We start from the raw sequence: 14,185 nt of genomic DNA on the forward strand, positions 1-14,185 counted from the left end.
AACTAACACCTCTACCTAGGAGCAACTCTTAACCCACTCACCTTGTTCCTGAACCCCGAACGGGCCTTTCTCTGCCTTCTGAATCATTTCTGAAAGGGCCACTTCCAAGGCATTTTTCAGGTGGGCTGGCTAGCTTAGCTGTTTGGCTTCTTGTTGTAATAACAAGAAGTTGGTGGGTTTAAGTTTACTTGGTATACCTGGTAGACTAAGAGTTCTATGTTCTTACTTAGCTCACAGCTGTAAGTGGGGAAGAGAAGCTGGTGGGAAAATCCATTTCAAAGTTTTGTGTAAGTGTAGACACGGCCCATCAGAACTCCCATCAACCCCCTATTTAGCAAATATTTGCATAGAAGAATTCCAGCCCTGAGTTCCGCAAGCCGGCAGTTCCCACTTTGTCCAAAACTTTTTAGCTAATGACAAAGCACCTCCAAATGTTAGGTGAGGGTGATTCTTTATGAAAACCAGCTGTGCTGGAGAACACCAGTTTGGTGTTGAAAAAGACGTGCTACTGTGGTCTGCCTGAGCAATTCATCAAACATTAAAGATAGCTAGGACTGAGAGTTCCCCTTTTTCACCACTGCCCAAGTGGTCTATGATTCCAAACTCAAGGTTCTGTCTGTCCCTTATTTCGGTATTCTGGTCTCCAAAGGGGGGTGTGGGTTCAAATCCCACTCCTAACATCAATTCTATTCTCTGCATGCTCAGTTGGCTTCGTTTCAATGTCTCTGCTAACATTGCGCCAGCCCTTGCTATGGGTTTCTGTTAGACAAATGGTACAACTGAGGCATAATTCAGACAGGAACTTCATGGGAAAGTGATGTAGAAACTCCCACTGCAGCCGCCCAGTCATGTAGCCAGCACCTGTACCAGTCACCTATTTTCTGCTCTGAGAACTACAAGAATGCCAGGTTTGTAATACACCAAAGGAGATTTTGCCCCTGTAGGTCACTTCCCCACCTTGCGGTTGTGCCCTAAGATAGCTGTTTGGTCTCAGCCTGTGGCCAGAACAATGCCATGAGAGAGGGAGGGAGCCACACACCTGTCTGTGGTGCTTGTGGTGCCCTCATGTGAGAAAGGGAAAGATGCTCAGTCCTGCCCCACACCACTCACACAGGGGAGGGGAACTGTGGTGGGAGTGGCAATAGCCTCAAGGGGCTCAGAAAGAGCTACAGGTGGTAACTTGACCCTATCACTGTTGAACATGAATTCGGGTAAACACGGCTGCCAGGCTGGTCCAGGGTTGGTCTGAGACTGCCCAGAACCCAGCAAGGGTTTCCTACAAATTTCCTACACCTCATTAGCATAAGGTCACATGATTTGGAGTCCAGAAGATGCTCTTCCAGACTCCTGAACATCAGGTAGAAGCTGGGCCCCTGAAAATTTTTGGGAAGAAGGGGCCTCTGGTAGGGCTCCCTGGGCCACGCTTCTACATGGCATTTTGGAGTCCAGAAGGTGATGTAATGCTAATGAGGCACAGGGAATTTGCATCCATACCTCATTAGCATCTTTCGCTCCGTGTATTAGCATGCCACTGCTGAAGGAAGTGACCTGTGTAGAAACAGCCTATGAGTCACCCTTTCTAGTAACTCAGGAACATTAGGGGGGAAAAAGCCCCAAGTTTAACCCAAACTGAAATGTTTCAAGGATTCCCAGTTTTTCTACCATACTTCAGAACAAGCAATTGCTGTTAAAATTAACAAATATTACAAACATAGAGGTATTTGTAGAGTGCACCCTATGCTTGCAATAGATTTATTTCAAAATATGAAAGAAGCATCTTTTAAAAAAAAAAAAACTTTGATATTTGCAAAGGGTCCTCAATCCAGACAAGTTCCCATTGCCTTTAAGTATTGTTGTGCATGATGATTTACTGTTAAATACTCTAAGAAGTCCTACAAGGCTCTGGTTCCCACTGAAACACAGAAAACAGAATGGATTTTAAACTAAGAGGGGCTAAAACCCCAAAAGCAGCTCAGTTACGGACACAACATTTTAAGGACTGTTAAGTGTAGTGATTTACTTTATAATCCTATAAGAAGGTTAGACAGGGCTCTAATTTCCAATGAAACAGGAAAAAAATGGACTTTAAGCCAAAATGAAAAAAATAGCCCAAAGAAAAAAGCCCAGTTGTGCAGGCATCTTACCTACCCCCACACCCCACTCCCCTTCCCTTCAGAAAAGGAGAACAATAGGGAGGGGTGGTGGGTTAATCAACCTGATAATTACAGACTTTTTTTTGAACAAAGAGTTAAAATGGTATAAAAACTTCAGGGTTGTGGAGCCAGTTCTCTTTTCAAGAGAAACTCTCTTGAGCTGAGGTGCTGTTGGTTCTCAAGACCAGGTCTGTGGCTTGTTTATAAATAGTCTTTTAACTCTCTCTGAACTCCCCTTATAGAGTTACACAAGAGGGTCATAGAAACACAGAATCTTCTCTTTTTTCAGTCATGCCATCTCAGCCTCACAATGTGTATGCCCAGAACAGAATCCCATGGTTGAAGAAAACATAGCTCTCTGCAAAACCACATATTTATCTTCAATGATCCTGGACCTTTTCCTTCAACAAGGAGTATGGCCGAGAGCACCCGAGGACCTCTAGATGCTTCATCCCTCGGGATCACTTCTTCAAATACTCTTCCTGGGGTTGCTTTGTCTTTGTAACTCTTGGCCTTTACAAATGAGTGGCCCTGCCTCCTTCTTGCCCCTCACCAAAAGCTTGGGCACCATCCAGTTACACAATGATCCTGGGGCCAAGGGGCTAGGGTGTGGAAAGAGACTCTTGTGGCAAAAGAGTCAAATCCCATCTCCTTCCTTGCCATCAGTATCCTGCAGTCCCCTGCGGTCACTGGGTGAACCCAGGAAGTAAGGCAGAAATGGGGCAAAAGAGGAACTCAAGCTCAAGGAAGCTGCCAACATTCCTCCTGCCTCCCAAGGACACTTGCGATCACAGCAATAGCTGAGAAAAACATCTCCAATATTGAGGTGATCGCCTGAAAGCCTCATAAACAGCTGCTGAAATAGCTCAGTTGGGAGCGCATTAGACTGAAGATTTAAAGTTCCTTGGCTTAATCCCAAGCTTCAACAGAGCTTTTCCAAACTTTGGCCAGAGAGCAATTAGTGACTGTGTGGGGCCTTGCTGCTGGCAAATGCTCCTGGAAAGGATATTGTCGGCGCTATTGGGACACCAAGGCACTAGCGGGCTCTTCCTTTCTTCTTTTGCTCTTCCTCAGCAAGGGGAGGAAAAAAGACCCCATTGTGCCCATTATGATCCAGGCAACTTCACAGATCTTGCTGAGTGTTCCCAAAAGTCCACTGCTCAACCCGATGAGTGAGTGAAAGGCAGCTCTTAGGCCCTCTCACCACCACTTTCTCCAGGTTGGCCCATCCAGGTGTCACGGCAAATGCCACACAGGTGGATGGCATTGCAGGGGAGGGTCAGAGGAACACAGCTGAGATTCTGTGGTGCACTGGTAATCAAAAAACTTTCCAAGCTGAAATCAGCAGAAAACACAGTATGTCATTTGTGTCCTGGCCTGTTTTTCTGCTTCTATGGCTGGCCTGGAGCCAGGCATTCCCTGCCCCTATGAGTGCCAGCAATCAGACAGCCTGCGGTACCTTTCAATGAGACATGGGAACACTTTTGTAATTAGTGAAACATAAAACATCCACCAACAGTAGTTGTCCCCTTTGCTGCACTTACGTGCCTGTATGCTGTTGATTTCTTCTCTTTGAGGCAATAAGAAGCAGCCGGCTCAGAAGTTGCTGAGCTCGCCCATCTTCCTTGAGATGTGAGATTTCCCCCCTCCACTTGAGACACCCTTTGAGTTGGTGGGCCGAGAAGCTTTTAAGGACTCGCTTTTCTTAGTTTCCAGCTGTAAGCTGCTGGATGAGGAAAGAGTGGCCAGGCAAGTGGGTGGCTGAAAAAGGGAAGGAGGTCTGACAAACAGGAAATGGTGGAGTGACAACAAAGTCCACAACCCCTTGCATATTTTTCCAGCCAACTAAGTGCAGCACCAGATTTGTGCTTGGTCCACAGGGAGGGATTTGAAGCAGTAGGGAACATAGGGCATATTCTGGGAGGTTCCCCTAAAGGTAAAATACTGTTGATGGAGCTCCAGAGGGCCTCACTCATTCACTAGGAGGAAAAAGCCCCAACTCAGGTGTATCTGTGGAGAAGAAAGGCCTTGGAGAGACAGAGATTTAGAGCAAACCCCACAGATTTGAAATCAGATTGCAGAATGCAGAGCTCTGAACACTGCCATTACGCCATGGGACCTGCAGATAAACAATTTCTGGGCACCTGTGATTCTTTGGAGGTTGGCACCCTGCTTACCTTGGCTATTGATACTGGCATACATGCATTCCTTCTGAGAAAGGTAGAGTTGCTGTGGTGGGGTTCAGGGGTCCCCATGCACTGCACCCTGGCCGTAGGCAGGAGTGACTCTCACTCAGCAGGTAGAATAGGAAGTTTATTAGGCGACAGAGGCCCAGTTTGTCACAGAAGAGTCAGTGCAGCAATCAGAGAAAGTCATTCCATCCCGTCCTGGGGAGAGGAGCCTGAGGGATGCCCCTCTGAGGTGCAGCTTCCCCCTTGCCCGGCTGTCTGCCTTCCATCTCCCTCTCCCCTTCAGCTTCTAACTGCCCCCTCCGATTGAAACCCAGCTGGGCTCCTCCCTCCTCTTTGTTCAGGGCAGAGGTGTTACCTGCCAGCCTAGGTTATAGCCCCAGGGTCATCCTTAGCTGCTGGGAGGTGCTCTGCTTCTCTCACACACATCCAGCCTGAGTCTCACACATGCACTCCTCCCACTCCATCACAGTTGCCTCCACAGCAAAACCAAACTTTCACCATTTGCCGCTGGTATAGAGTACAGCTTCGTGGTGGAGCATTTGACTGCAGCTGAAGAAGTCCCAGGTGCTCCTTCACAGATGGTTGTCTTAAGGGAAATAGATCTTCATCTCCAGTCCATTTGGGGTTTTCCCTGGATGTTTGAAATACATTTAAACACTTGCCATCTTCCTTTGCAAATGTACCAGCACTGAGCAAACCTATCCTTCAGCGGAGATCAGTTCCCAGCCTGCAAAGCTCAGGGTTCTGTTCCATTGAACACACGAGGGTACTGTACATCACAGATATGCAGGGCCCTGCTCACAGTGGCCTGTGCTGGGCAGGAGAACCAGGCCCAAAGCCGGGGGGCTCAGGAATCTAACACACAAAGGCCACTTGGTTCAGACTGAGCTCACAGCACTTTGGCTTCATCACGCTCGTCCAGCAGCGTCAGAGCCCACCGCAGGCACAGGAAGAAGCCTGTGTCTCTGACCAAGAAACATTCAAATGGCAGGGGCAGAGCTGCTGGAAGCCCCAGAAAAGAACCCAGCCCAGGACCAGGCAAAGCCCTCCCACAGTGGGGGCTGCAGAAAGGACCAACACATCTCAGAAAAGTCACTGACAGTTCCCAGCTGCAGAGCCCCAGGCCTTGGCCCAAAGCCCCCAAAGTGAGACATGAGTGAGCCACGCTAACACCAACCCCACAGCCAGGGGTTACAAACTTCTGTCATGGCTCCTTCCCCACTCTAGCAAGATAAATGCAGATGTGGGGGCCAGCAAAAGTACCTCCAAGACCTTATCTACCAGGTTTTGGTATGAACTTCCCTCCAAAAATCCAAAAACCTTAGACTTTGGGGATAAAATTAACTGCCACCAGCCAATAATAATAAGGAAACTGGGGAGAGACGACTTGGGAAATCTCAGCCCCAAAAGTAAAAACCAGGACACAAACATTAACCAATACCAGGTTAATAAAAAGAAAAAGGAAGAACTTTTGTTATTACAACAATATTTGTGTTGCAAACCTCATGACGAGATGGAAGAGTCACAAAGTAAAACACATGGGGAGTCTCCACCATGGGCCTAGAACTTAGTTACAAGGAGAGGAAAAGAACATTTCTAAAAAGTGCACAGACATCAGACCCCACTTCCCAAACCAGAAAGCAATAAAGCCTAATGGATCTATGTAAACTTTACCCGACTCACAGAAGATGGGAGGGCCTGTTCCTGGAGGGAGACATTCTGTGTCTCTCTCCCTCATGGCTGGAAAGAAGAAGAAGGAAAAAGACAGAGAACAGAGAAGGAGGAGCCAAAATTTAATTCTTACCAACATTCCTATAGGCCAACCCCACCTGGCTCAGGAGGTTAATCCTTTTACTCCCAGGCTGCTGGCTAACCCTCATGATCATAACAACTTGCCTTGAGAATGAAAGGATGAGAGGTCCATGGAGTGACTTCTGCCCCAAAAGGCTCATTTACGAGTTAACCTTGGGGCTCCCACAGAGGCCAGAGTCTGGAGGATGAGGGGTTTCTTACCTGGAACTGAGGCCTGACATGTCCCCGGCTGCTCAGACTGGCCACGAAAAAGATCCTAGATCAAGAGCTAAACACTCAGAGCCACAAAACACACTCAGAGATCAGGAGGTCAGGATTTTCCTGTAGAGTTCTATGGCTTGTTAATTTTGGCACCAAAGCGGAGGGCAAAACTCTGCACAGCTAAGGATGTAGATGTGCAATTGTCGAGGTAGTGAGAATCAGTCAGGTGCCTGTACCCAGCCCTGCTAGAGCTGGAGAGGTTCCTACACTGTTAGAAGACGCAAGGTCGAGTTCTCCACAAGGGGTCTCTTACACAATGCAAGGCAGCACTTTCCCTTGCATGACCTTATTTCCATTTGCTGCATGCAGGACATATGGTAAAATTACTCAGGTCTGAGCAAGCTCACGAGCAATCCAGGAGACCGCAGCCTGCAGGGTCACACGCCCACCCCAGATATCTGTCAGGGTTCCCAACAGAATGTGCCCAGCAGCAAATTTTGTAATTTGTGTGGGAGGAAATGACGGGAGCTGCTTCAGGCCACAGCATATGGGGTGGGTTGGAGGGATGACTTGGCCTATGTCTTTGCAGAGCTTTTCATAGAATCATAGAATCATAGAACACTAGGACCTTGAGAGGCCATCGAGTCCAGTCCCCTGCCCCGACGGCAGGATCGACCACTATCTACACCATCCCTGATAGACATCTATCTAATCTGTTCTTAAATATCTCCAGCGAGGGAGATTCCACAACCTCCCTTGGCAACTTATTCCAGTACTTGACCACCCTGACAGTTAGGAACTTTTTCCTAATGTCCAACCTAAACTTCCCTTGCTGCAGCTTAAGTCCATTGCCTCTTGTTCTCTCCTCAGAGGCCAAGAAGAACAAGTTTTCTCCCTCCTCCTTATGACATCCTTTAAGATATCTGAAAACCGCTATCATGTCCCCCCTCAATCTTCTTTTGTCCAAGCTAAACAAGCCCAATTCTTTCAGCCTTTCTTCAAAAGTCATGTTCTCCAGACCTTTCATCATTCTAGTTGCTCTTCTCTGGACCTTCTCTAATTTCTCCACATCTTTCTCGAATTGGGGTGCCCAGAACTGGACACAATATTCCAGCTGAGTTCTAACCAGCACAGAGTAGAGCGGTAGAATGACCTTGGAAAGGTGAAGTTAAGTGTAGGATTTATCAGAGCACTGAGGGTTTATTGAAACCTGATTCTGTGCCCAGTATTTTTGTTTCAAGCAGGGCTTGTTGGTCTAGGGGTATGATTCTCCCTTTGGGTGGGAGAGGTCCTGGGTTCAAATCCCAGACAAGCCCTTGTTCTACCATTGTCTAATAGCTGATACAGATGGTTTTGGGGCTCATGTCCTCTTCCATGATTTCTCGTGTCTTGCTCACAACACACCTGCTAATGCATCCCAGAATCATGTTTGCTTTTTGTTTTTTTGCAACAGCATCACACTGTTGACTCATATTTAACTTGTGATCTACTAGAACCCCTAGTTCCCTTTCTGCTGTACTCCTTCCTAGACAGTCTTTTCCCATTCTGTATGTGTGAAACAGATTATTCCTTCCTAAGTGCAGCACCTTACATTTATCTTTATTAAACTTCATCCTGTTTACTTCAGACCATTTCTCTAATTTATCTAGATCATTCTGAATTATGACCCTATCCTCCAAGGTAGTTGCAACCCCTCCCAGCTTGGTATCATCTGCAAACTTAATAAGCGTACTTTCTATGCCAATATCCAAATCATTAATGAAGATATTGAACAGAACTGGTCCCAAAACAGACCCCTGCGGGACCCCACTTGTTATGCTTTTCCAGCAGGATTGAGCACCATTAACAACTACTCTCTGGGTGCGATTAGCCAGCCAGTTATGCACCCACCTTATTGCAGCACGATTTAAGTTGGACTTGCCTAGTTTGTCGATAAGAATATTATGCGAGACCGTATCAAATGCTTTACTAAAGTCTAGGTATACCACATCCACTGCTTCTCCCTTATCTACGAGTCTCGTAATCATCTCAAAAAAAGCTATCTGGTTGGTTTGACATGATTTGTTTTTTACAAAACCATGCTGGCTGTTCCCTATCACTTTACTACCTTCCAAGTGCTTGCAGATGACTTCCTTAACTACCTGCTCCATTTTCTTTCCTGGCACAGAAGTTAAGCTTACTGGCCTGTAATTTCCTGGGTTGTTCTTATTCCCCTTTTTGTAGATGGGCACTATATTTGCCCAGTCTTCTGGAATCTCTCCTGTCTCCCATGACTTTCCAAAAATGAGAGCTAACAGCTCAGCTCCCTCTTCTATCAGCTCCTTGAGGATTCTAGGATGCATTTCATCAGTCCCTGGTGACTTGCAGACATCTAATTTTTCCAAATGGTTTTAAACTTGTTCTTTTTTTATTTCAAAAACTAACTCTACCCCTTTTCCACCAGCATTCACTATGTCAGGCATTCCTTCAGATTTCTCTGTGAAGACCGAAACAAAGAAGACATTAAGCATCTCTGCCATTTCCAAGTTCCCCATTACTGTTTCTCCCTCCTCACTGAGCAATGGCCCTACCCTGTCCTTGGTCTTCCTCTTGTTTCTAATATATTTGTAAAAGGCCTTCTTGTTACCCTTTATGCCTGGAGCTAGTTGGAGCTCATTTTGTGCCTTAGCCCTTCTAATTTTACTCCTGCATTCCTGTGTTATTTGCCTGTGTTCATTCTTTGTAATTTGTCCCAGTTTCCATTTTTTATAGGATTCCTTTTTTAGTTTGAGATCATGCAGGATCTCCTTGCTAAGCCAAGGCGGTCTTTGCCCATATTTACTATCTTTCCTACATAGGGGAATAGCTTGTTTTTGGGCCCTTAATAATGTCTCTTTGAAAAACTGCCAACTCTCCTCAGTTGTTTTTCCCCTCAGTTTTTCCTCCCATGCGATCTTACCTACCAGCTCTCTGAGTTTACCAAAATCTGCCTTCCTGAAATCCATCATCTCTATTTTGCTATTTTCTCTCCTACCAGTCCTTAGAATTGTGAATTCTATGATTTCATCATGATCACTTTCACCCAAACAGCCTCCCACCTTCAAATTCTCGACCAAGTCCTCCTTATTTGTCAAAATCAAATCCAGAATAGTTTCTCCCCTGGTGGCTTTTTCAACTTTTTGGAATAAAAAGTGTCTCCAATGCAGTCGAAGAACTTATTGGATAGTCTGTGCCCCGATAGTGTCCCAGCATATATCTGGATAGTTAAAGTCCCCCATCACCACCAAATCCTGGGCTCTGGATGATTTTGTTAGATGCTTAAAAAAAGCATCATCCACCTCTTCCACCTGGTTAGGTGGCCTGTAGTAGACGTCTAACAGGACATCACCCTTGTTTTTTACCCCTCTTAAACTAACCCACAGACTCTCAACACGTCCATCTCCTATGTCCATCTCCACCTCAGTCCAAGTGTGTACATTTTTTATATATAGGGCAACACCTCCCCGCTTTTTTCCCTGTCTCTCTTTCCTAACCAGGCTGTAGCCTTCAATACCAACATTCCAATCATATGTATTATCCCACCAAGTTTCTGTGATGCCAATGATATCATAGTTGTATTTATTTATTAGCGCTTCCAGTTCTTCCTGCTTATTACCCATACTTCTTGCATTGGTATATAGGCATCTTAGATATTGATTTGAACTTGCCCCCCAGTTTTTTCCTGGCCCTCTTTTTACTCTGACATTGTTGCCCATGCACCCTCCTACTTCCGACCCATCTCCCAGGTTTCCATGTTCTCCACTTACCTGCGGGCTTTGCTCCCCTGTCCCCAGCAAACCTAGTTTAAAGCCCTCCTCACCAGGTTAGCAAGTCTGTGTCCGAATATAGTCTTTCCCCTCCTTGAAAGGTGAACGCCATCTCTGCCTAGCAGTCCTTCCTGAAATAGCATCCCGTGGTCGAAGAAACCGAAGCCTTCCTGGCGACACCATCCACGCAGCCAGGCATTCACCTCTAGGATGCACCTGTCTCTGCCCGGGCCCCTACCCACAACAGGAAGGATTGAAGAGACCACCACCTGCACCTCAAACCCCTTCACCCGTGCCCCCAGAGCTCTGTAGTCACTCTTGACCTGCTCAGCATTGCACCTCACAGTATCATGAGTGCCCACATGGATGAGAAGCATGGGATAGTAGTCTGAGGGTCAGACAATCCTCCACCCCCTCCTAATCTCCCCCTGTCAGCAGCTCCCTGTCCGCTTTGCTCCCCTGGTCGCTCCTGCCTCTGGCTGTGAAAGCCTGCTAGCCTCTCTCAGGCCCTCCCCCTATGAGTCACACAGGGGAAGGCTGCTCAAGGAAGCAAAAGGTCAGGCAGGGATTTCTTTTCTCCTCACCCTCCTCTGTAGCTGGAAATAAGTAGTTTTTTGTTGCCTGCCCAGAATAAAAGACAGCTAACAGCTGCAGGCTGTTCCTGGCCACCAACATTAGCCAGCCACCTCCTGTTCCCAGACACAGTGAGGGCAGGCAGGGATTGAAACCGAAGGCTGCAGTGTTCAGCAGGGTCCAGAGGGCCTGAGTGGGTGGGGTTCAGATGACTCAGCCAGAGAGGTGGCTTAGCAGACAATCCATAGAGCAGCCCCTTGCACAAAGGGACAGGTGTTGGAGAGGGGCTTGGGAGTGTGTGCAGAAGGTCTTAAGCTCTTGTCCAGGGGTTGCTGTGGATCCTGCATGTTTGTGGTGCAAACAGCCTGGAGGTGAATATCTCGAGACAGTTCCCACTCAGCAGCACAACGGGCATAAAAGAGGCTCCCTGCCTGCTCTCGCTCCACGCTGCCCCTAAGGTCGCGTCTACACTAGCAAGTACATTCGAAATTAGAACTGGAAGACCGAGCTCTTTCAAAAGAACTCGCGGAGCGTCCACACTCACCCTGCGCCCTTTCGAAAGTAAGTTTGAAAGAACTCCCGTGTTCTTTCGAAGTCGGTCCTCCGTTCCCAGGATGGGAAGAGCGGCCTCCTTCGAAAGACAATTTCAAAAGAGATCAAGTGTAGACGCTCCGCGGCCCGCTCATTCGAAAGGGAGAGTCCTCCACGGCGGCAATCAGCCGGCAGGCGGCAGCACCGCTCAGAGCACAGACAGAGCTCTATGGGTCTAGTGTCCGACCACGCTTAAGAGGACGCAGGCTCCCAGAAACCCTCAGGCAGGAAGCTGAGAGCGTAGAGCCAGCAGTGAGGCCACACTGCTCTCCAGCTCACCAGCCACCACGACCGACAGCCAGTCCCCCACACCACCCAGACCTATGGCCAGCCACCCAGACTCCCACCCACCCCAGGGGCCCTCCAAAGACAGCGGGGAGTTCTCCCAGGAGGCGGCCCAGGCCCTGAATCATCGAACCCCCTCCTGGACAGAAGCCAAGATCCCGGACCTCCTCTCCCTCTGGAAGGATGAGGAGGTCCTCTAACAAAGGGGGGTCCTTTGCCGCAATGCGGTCACCTTTCAGCGGCTGGCAAAGGGGCTGCTTGGCCACAGCCACCCCACCTGCACACTGGACCAGGTCCGGTCAAATGAAAAGAACCGCGGCAGGGGTATTGCAAGGCCTGGGACGCAGCCGGGAGGGCGGGGGCAGCCCCCACAAGCTGCCCCTTCTACAAAGAGCTCCACTGCCTCCTGGGGCCGAAGTAGGCTGGACCTCCCACCATCTTCCTCAACACATCTGTCAGGGACACTGAGCCAGAGACAGCGACCGAGGGCGAGGAGCATCCGGGGTCGTTCGCCAGCACCAGGCGACCACGGACAGCACAGCCACTCGACCCCACCAGCGATGACAAGGGCTCAAGTGAAGGGGCTCTCGTCATTGATCTCCCATCCAGGCCATCCAGCTGGGTCCTGTCTGACTGTGCCTCCCCTGCCTTCCTGGAGGGACCACTAGGTAGGTGCCATGAACACCAGCCTCCCTAGTGCTCAGGGAGGGAGTGTCAGGTCCGAACTGGGGTGGCCACAGGCATCCCACAGGGCCACCAGTCCAGGTGCATGTGGACCCTGGACAGCTCTGTTCCCCGGGCTCTCAGGGGGATGATGCGCGGCACTCAGCACCACATAGATGGGACAGCATCAGGGGCTGCCCAGACACGGAGGCAGCAGGGAAACAGCATCCGGAGAGGGTGCGTTCCCCCAGGACTGTCAGCCAACCCCACCTCTGCAGAGAACCACCCTGTCACCTCTACCTCTCTGCCCCTCTCCTGAGCTCCCATGGGCAAAGCTGCTCATCATGGACTTCCTCCAGGGCCTGCTTCTTGTGCTTCTGCACCTCACCCCCAAGGGCCCTTCCTGTGCCTTCCCCAGCCCTCTGCCCACCAGAGCAGCAGCTGGGGGACCTGAGTGAAGAAGCAGAACTCAGGCGGGAAGAGGAGCAGGGCAGGCAGGGACTGGCACCACTGGTGAGTTACCTGGGCCTGTGGTGCTGCAGTAGCAGGTGTCCAGGGAGGGAGCCTGGGAGGCCAGAAGGCCTTTGTGGGGAGATGGGGAGCAGAGAAAGCTCATGGAGCTGCTGTAGCTGCTGCCCTTGGCAGAGGGCTCCTGCTGCTCCTTCCTGTGGGAGGTGTGTTGCAGAGTTGGGAATCTGGGGATCCTCACCTCCCCCAGGCCCACTCTGCAGCCCTTCCCTCTGCCTGGGGTGGTGACTCCCAGTTGCTCCCTGCCAGCCTCTGAGCCTGGTTCCTTCAGCTCTTTGGGCCTCCTGCCCAGAGCAGCCGCAAGAAGGAAAGCAGAAAAGACCTGCCCATGGCCAGCATGGGGCTTGAACCCACGACCTTGGCGTTATTAGCACCACGCTCTGACCAACTGAACTAGCCGGCCAACTGCAAAAAGTCACTCACAAGGGGCCTTTTTGGAAAGGAGCAACAGGCAGCTGCTGGGCCACTGAACAGGGATTTTCTCCCCTCCCCCACCAGCCTGGCCTCCCCTTTCAGACTCTCTCACCCATCCCCCACTGCTCTGAGCCCAGCTTGGAGTTCCCCCAGCCCCGGCTGCCCCTTGCCAGCTGTCCTGGGTCCTGCAGTGGGTCCCTCAGATCCTGTCTCTCCCACCCCTTCCCACTGCCCTGATCCCCTTGTCCCCTTAGACCCTGCCAACCCCCCCCACTGCCCTTTTCCCCTCCTCCCTCACCCACAAGCCCTGCCCGGGTTCCCCTTCACACCTCCCGCCTCTCCCCTGGCACCCGGCCTCCCCCTCCCTCTGCACTGCAGAGTAACCAGCTGAAACCTTGGGCCCTGCCCAGGGGCTGTGTCAGAACGTCTCCCACCTGCACAATTCATGTCCACTGCAGGGGGTTTGCTTCCCAGCAAGGTTAGGAAATGTTGGTGAGGATGCAGAAGGAAGCTACAAGAGGGATCTCAGGTGTGTCAGGTCAGCACTGGGGACAGCTGGGGTGAGAGGTGAATTACCACTAGGGAGGGGGCAGAGCTGGGTGTGCCTGGGAGTGAGACGCTCCCTGTCACACATTAGTGTGTGCACAGACAGGGCTGGGGGTGTCTGTGCAGCGGCAGGGCTGGGGCAGGAGCTGCTCCCGCAGACAGGGCAGAACAGAGCTCCTGCCAACAGGGAATTGTGTCTGTGTTACAAACGTGCTGGAGGAGCTGGCTGGCACAGGCAGCCCCCAGAACCACAAAGCTGTGAGGCACAGACTCTCTTCTGGCAGCCACAGCAGCACCTTCCCCACACCCATCACAACTGCCTTTTCCCGAGCTCCAGGCTGTGACTAGATTCTTTCCAACGCTCCTTTTCCATCAGCCTTTACCTTCCCCAGCAGGGAGAGACATTGCCAAGGGAGGACATACAACAGGGCACCACTGGTCA

The 14,185-nt window shown here is 50.1% G+C and overlaps 2 non-coding genes across 2 annotated transcripts; one reads left to right on the top strand and one right to left on the bottom strand.

Moving 5' to 3' along the window:
* Window positions 1–7,602: 7,602 nt before the first annotated feature.
* Window positions 7,603–7,674, top strand: TRNAP-UGG (transfer RNA proline (anticodon UGG)). Its single transcript has one exon. It is a non-coding gene; the product is annotated as a tRNA-Pro (tRNA).
* Window positions 7,675–13,112: 5,438 nt separating this feature from the next.
* TRNAI-AAU (transfer RNA isoleucine (anticodon AAU)) lies at window positions 13,113–13,186 on the bottom strand. The gene has a single exon. It is a non-coding gene; the product is annotated as a tRNA-Ile (tRNA).
* Between the last annotated feature and the right edge of the window lie 999 nt (window positions 13,187–14,185).

This window comes from Carettochelys insculpta, chromosome 33 (assembly GCF_033958435.1).
Source record: "Carettochelys insculpta isolate YL-2023 chromosome 33, ASM3395843v1, whole genome shotgun sequence".
NCBI lineage: Eukaryota > Metazoa > Chordata > Testudines > Carettochelyidae > Carettochelys > Carettochelys insculpta.